The following is a 6,000-nucleotide window of genomic DNA, read 5'->3' on the forward strand; positions in this document are numbered from 1 at the left end:
GTCCGGCCACGGGAAGCAGAGAGGGCAAGAGGGTCTGGGAGGAGGAGAGCAGAGATAAGCGCCTGCCTTTGCTGTAGAGGGACGAACACATCTGCTGAGCCCCGAAGGTGGGGGGATGGGAGATGGCCCAACTTTCCAGACGGGTCCCGGTAGTTACAGACAGTTCCATTCTCGGGCGGTTTAGAAGGCGGCAGGAAAAGGGCCAGCGCTTGACCTCCCCACCGTCTCCCACCTCCAGCAAGGAGCTAGCCATGGCGCTCGCCACCCCTGGGTGATGCTGGGGGAGAGGTGCGTGACGCTCTGCCTCCCTCATTGGCAGGATGGGGGCGGGGGGGCTGGCACAGGCACCTCCAGCTTCAGGGTGAAGGGCTGAGTCCAAGGAAACCAAGGTCTCCGGCCCCAGGAAAACGTGTTCTAAACGCAGGGCTGTCTCCTCCTCCCTCTCCCACGATGGGGCAGTGGTGGGCCTGCATCGGCCTTGGAGGAGAGTTCGGAGAAGCTCCAGGGAATTCGAATCCCCCAAGCCCAGCCTTGACCTCTCTCAGGGACCCCACACAGACCAGGCCCTGTCTCTGCCAGGCAGCAGGGGCAATCCCACCTCAGCCCTATCCCCAGCCTCTGGAGGAGGCTCACTGGCTCTCTGCGGGACCCTGGCTGCTTCCCACACTACACACACACACACACACACACCAATCTTGCCCAATTTTAAGAGCCAAACTGACACCCTCCAACTTCCCACGTGAAACTTACGGTCATCGGCCCCCAGAGCCCAGACACAGGCCCTGCAAACACTGTGGGCTCCAAGAATGCCCTCAGTCCTCTCCCACGGGGCGCTGGGCCAAGGGGCTCATGACTCCCCAAGAGCCACTGCCTGCTTCCATGCAGCCACCCACTCCCTCCCGCTTACCCCAGGAGCTCCTCGCCCAGCCACTGGGGCAGGCCTTCCGGTCCGCACGCTGCCTCCTGGTCTGAGTTGTGCACCACTGGACTTGACTCACTAGGGAAGACCTGACCCGCCCCTCCCCCAGCCCAGTGGCCGGTGGGTGTGGGTGTGGGTGGGGTGGGCGGGGCCGGCAGGAGGTCAGGTATTTCTTCAACCCTGACTCGGTTGGGCCGGAGTAACAAAGGTCTCATTGAGCCTCCGGCTGTCTGGTCAGTGAAGCACAAACCTCTTGTATCTGCTCGCTTTTGATCTCACTCCGTCTGAACACACACACCATGTATTACTCACATCCCCCTGCCAGGCTATTGGTGTGGCTGGACTCCCCTCCCTCCGCCCCTCCCCACCTCCTCTCTCCTTCCTCCCGCCGCTGCTCCCCTCTAGCTTTTTTATGCTTTGATTTTTGGCAGGAGACCTGAGGCAGCTGCCCAGAGGCCCCTTCCTCCAGAGTGCTCTCCCCACCTCTCGGCCCTAGCTCGCTCCTCTCCTCACCCAGACCGTGTCCCTGCCCAGCCTCTGCGGCTGCACCTGTCTGTCCGTCTCTCCAAGATCCTCAGACCAGCTCAGGTCTGGGCCCCATCCACTCACTCTCACCTGGTCCTTCCCTCGGACCATGGATTCCTCGCCCTGGCCGGCCCCTGGCCCAGCCCACCTCCACAGGGGGCTGCCTCTCTCCTGGGTGTTACTGGGGCCAGAAGGATTAGGGCGTGACGGGGAGGACAGCTCTCAGGTCTCAGTGGCCTGTCCAGACCTCCTGGAAGGTGGAAGGAGAAGCAGGTCAGCCAGGCCTCACCTTCTCTTCAGAGGAAACCCTGCTTTGTCCAGACCTGAGAATCTGCATTCTAGCGAAAGGCTGTCACTGGGTGAGAACCCCAAGGGTTCACCCTCCTCAAGTGGGGGCCATCCCACCATCCCTGCCTCCTCCGTGGCCGCCCCAAACCTCCTGCCGCGCTGCGGGGTGAGGACTGCACTCCTCTCCGGCTTCCCCGGCCGTTTCCCAGGCAGGCCCCTGCAGGGAGGGAGACAGTCACCTCTGAGGGCTGAGCGCTCCCCAGAAATGCCAGCAGATGCTGAGGGCTCCCATTGTCTCTGCAGGGGCCCTGCCAGTTCCCCGGGCACCACCTGTGGCCTCCTCCTCCCCTCCCCGCCCCTCAGGTACGCCATTCAGCGGAGCGGAGGAGGATTTGGGAAAGTTCTCCAGCCCCAACAGAGGCCCCATTCTTCCTGTGGCCGGCTCCCTTTGTCCCTCCTGACTCCACACATTCCTGGGCTCTAATGAGAAGCCGAGACCGCCACCAGCCCTTCCCGCCCTGCACTCTGCGCACAGCCCGGCCCGCGCCTGTGGGGGGCAGAGGTTGGGGGAGGGAGGCAGGGGACAATCGGGAGGAAGTAAAAGGAGACAAAACAGAGGGGAGGAGACAGGACTGGGGGAGACCCAGAGCAATGGTGAAAGGAGATGGAAATGTGAGAGAAATGATAGAGGAGAAACGGGGCGGGGAGGAAGGAACTGATATTTTATTAAGTGAAAACCATGTCAAGCGCACGCTAGGCCTTTAATACCAAGTGTTGGTATTCTTCTTCTCATCTAGATGAGAAAACGGAGGCTTACAGAAGCGGGACGGGCATGTTTGCTCTTAGGACAGGGAGCAGGGGGAGTCTGGGAGAAAGGAGAGACTGAAAAGGAAGGATGCTGACAATGAGGAAAGAGGCTGCCGTGGAAAACAAGCAGCTTAGGGAGGAGGCAGAGTGGGTGGAGGACGAGGGCCAGCCGTGGTCTTGGGATATCCCCAACCTCCCACCATTCCCTTCGGGTCCGGCTGCCCGACTAGGGAGCACACACTCTAAGGGCCCAGGCGCCATCCCCTCTCGGGAATGCGTCCTTTGCTGCCACACCTGCTGGAGACCCAGGTGCAGCCTGGGCACGAAGGCTTGTTTCACGGGGGAGCAGGCGGCAGCAGCTCCCTTGGCAAGGAGCCCCCACTCCCACCACTGCCTCCGACGGCCCAGTCACCCTGAGCCTCAGCCTACCTCTAAGCACTGGGGTTGGAAGCAGCTCCAGTTGAAAAATCAGGCAGATCAGAGAACATTCCTTTGCAAGGAGAGGAGTGGGAGGGGCTAGTGAGCTGCTCACCCTCCACCAGAAAGAAAGCCGTAATATTGTAGAAGGGGCCAGGGGCACAGACGAGGCCCAGCCTGGGGAGAAGACTGAGGAACTAGAACGAAGCCACCGGGGGCACAACCACCTCTCAGCACCGTGGCCAGGCACACAGTAGGCGCTCAGTAGGCACACAGTAGGTGGTACGCTAGCGTATTAGGGATTCTTGCACTTGGTATGAGGTTACGGCAAACCCGAGGTTCCATCACCTCCAAGATTTCATGAGTCTACAGACTTAGTTGCCTTTTGAGGGGCTGGGAGCCCAGCAGCCCCGCCTCTTTCTTTGCCCCTGGTGTCCGGAAACCAGGACATTAGGAAGATACTCAGCTAGGAAGGTGAGGCACTCTCACAACCCCACACACCCTCCCACGGAGGTTGAAGTGGAAGCATACCACCTCATTCTAAGGATGCTGGCTGAACGATACAGGCATGTAGTTGTTGAATGAGTGAGTGAGTGAACGAACGAATGAATGGTGAAGCTTGGAAACAAGAGCAAACGATCTAGATTCTCCCATTGCTCAGATGTGTGTGTGTGTGTGTGTGTGTGTGTGTGTGTGTGTGTAGCTCCTCAGGGTCTGTCCTGTCGGGGAGGAGAGTCCCTGTGCTGGAGCAGGCTGGGTTAGGGGTAGGAACACACCTCCTGACATCTGATTCCACCCCATCATGAGGGGGGAGAAGACACACTGCAGAAACTTCAGAGTGCCAGGGATTTGATTCTGCTGCCTCTGCCCAAACAGGCCTCCAGATTTGGAGGTGACATTGGGATGGGTCTGTGGGTGCAGTCCTCGGCCCATTACTGACCCTGAGGGCCAGTTCCAGGCGGACCAGGCAATCTCCTCCACACGGTCCTCTAGACCCGAACCAGACCAGAGGGGTGCCTGCTCCCAAAAGCAGGAGGACCACCTGATTTCTGGGCCCCTAGGCGGCCTCCTCTGCGGCACACACCTCCGCTGCCTCCTGGCTCTGCTTCTGCTCCAAAGCATGACCAGCTCAGGCTCCTTCCCAGTCACTGGCTTCAGGGGGAGGGTGCTGGCCACTGAGCAAGAAAGCACAGAGAAGCCAGGCATGAGTTTTCTTTTTTCTTCCGAGGGCTTTGTCTGTTTGTCTCCGGGGTCTCAGTGCTGAGCCTCCCAAGCAAACGGAGGGAGCTCCCAGCCTGACAGGGTCCCCGGGCTTAGGGGATGGGAAGGGGAGGGAGCCCTGGGGTAGCCTCAGACCATCAAGGCAGAGCGAGACCAGAGGACAGAGCGATAAAGGGGAGGGGTCTTTGCAGCCCTGACACGTTCGGCCCCTGCCTCTGACTTCTCCTAAGCTCCCAGGGCTGGGCTGTGGGAGGGAGGAAAACACAGAAAGTGCTTGGGTCACCAGAATCCAGCCTCCCCAACCTCAGGACCTGGCCACAGTTCTGCCTCTCAGAGCAGCCAAGCTGTTAAAGAAAAAAAATACAATAACGGGTCATTGGCAAACTCACATGCATTTCAGCCCAAGCCATTCACGAACATCAGAATGTTCCAGCGACCTACCCCAGACCCCATCTCCTCCTGCCAGCCCACTCCCTTCCTCCCGGGCCTCCCTCAGCCCACAGTGGGCGAAGGTGGCCGAGCCTACAGCATGCCACCCTCTCCCAAGCCCCTGTGGAGTTTGACATACTCAGAGGAGGAGGCAGGCAGAGAAGTGGGGGTTGGGGTGGGGAGACGGTCTGCAGGGGCAGCCACTGGTTTAACAAACATGCACTGAGCACGTACAATGCGGCAGGGGCTGTGCTAGGCACTGGGACACAGCCCTCCGTGAGGCTCAGCCACACAAGCAGTGAGGGGAAGATGGGCCCACAGGCAATGATGGCATTCAGAGCAGTCCTCCCACCCTGGCCCTGGTCTCCCTCACCGCCCAGGGCCTTCACACTGCCTTTTGGCGGCAGTGGCGGGGTGTCTTACACTGAACTTGGCACTCTCTCTGTTTGAGGGTCCCTCCTTCCTCTTCATACCTTTAGGCAGGTGGCCTCAGGTGGATACTGTGTGTGTGTGTGTGTGTGTGTGTGTGTGTGTGAGAGAGAGAGAGAGAGAGAGAGAGAGAGAGAGAGAGAGCGCGTGCTCGGAGAGGGAAGCCCCAATGGGGCAATGGGGAGCTGGAATTGAGTGACAGAGACAGACACTGTTCCCAGCACTGAGCCTCGGCTGTGTCCGCTTGGAGGACGTGACCAGGGTTTTCAGGCCACCAAAAGTGCCCCCACCAAGGGGGCATCTTAGGGGACAGTCAACTCAGAGCTCTTTGATCCCGGGGCTCCCATCCCAGCCTCATGAGGGCCAAATAGCCTCCAAAGTTACCCTCCTCCAGGCTCAGGCTGGGCTAGGTTGTTCCCTGGTTGCTGACGGTACAATGAAAGAATCACCAGGAGAAAGTAAAATCAAACCCAAAGAAGCATTTGTTAATGGGAACTGAGGGGCGGGGGCAGGATTCTAGTGCTTCCCCAGGAAGGCGGTGGGATGGCAGTCAGGAGGGGCGGGTCTCCCTTGGGCCCCCAGGCGCACTCTCCTGACCAGTTGGGCAGAGGCAGGGGCAGGTGGCCAGCCGGTTCTCTATGGTCACTCTGCCAAGGACCCTTTCTCAGGAAAAGGGTGCGGGTCTCCTGTCCGTTGCTGCTTCCCAGCCTCCCTGGCTGGGCTCTGCTCCCAGGCTGGCCTCCAGCTCCAGCCCCTCTTAGGTGTGTGTGTGTGTGTGTGTGTGTGAAGACCCCGGGTTCGAGGAGGGAGGGGGTGATCCTGCCCTAAGGGTTTCACCTAGCCTCCCATGATGGGGTCTCCCGGGACCTTTGCCCCAGGGGTACCAGACACCTCTGCTTTCCCTTCTTCGTGCCAAACACAGGCACAGGTGTCACCAAGCCCTGACCCCTGCCTCGCCTATATCC

This window comes from Pipistrellus kuhlii, unplaced genomic scaffold (assembly GCF_014108245.1).
Source record: "Pipistrellus kuhlii isolate mPipKuh1 unplaced genomic scaffold, mPipKuh1.p scaffold_m20_p_18, whole genome shotgun sequence".
In the NCBI taxonomy this organism is placed as follows: domain Eukaryota; kingdom Metazoa; phylum Chordata; class Mammalia; order Chiroptera; family Vespertilionidae; genus Pipistrellus; species Pipistrellus kuhlii.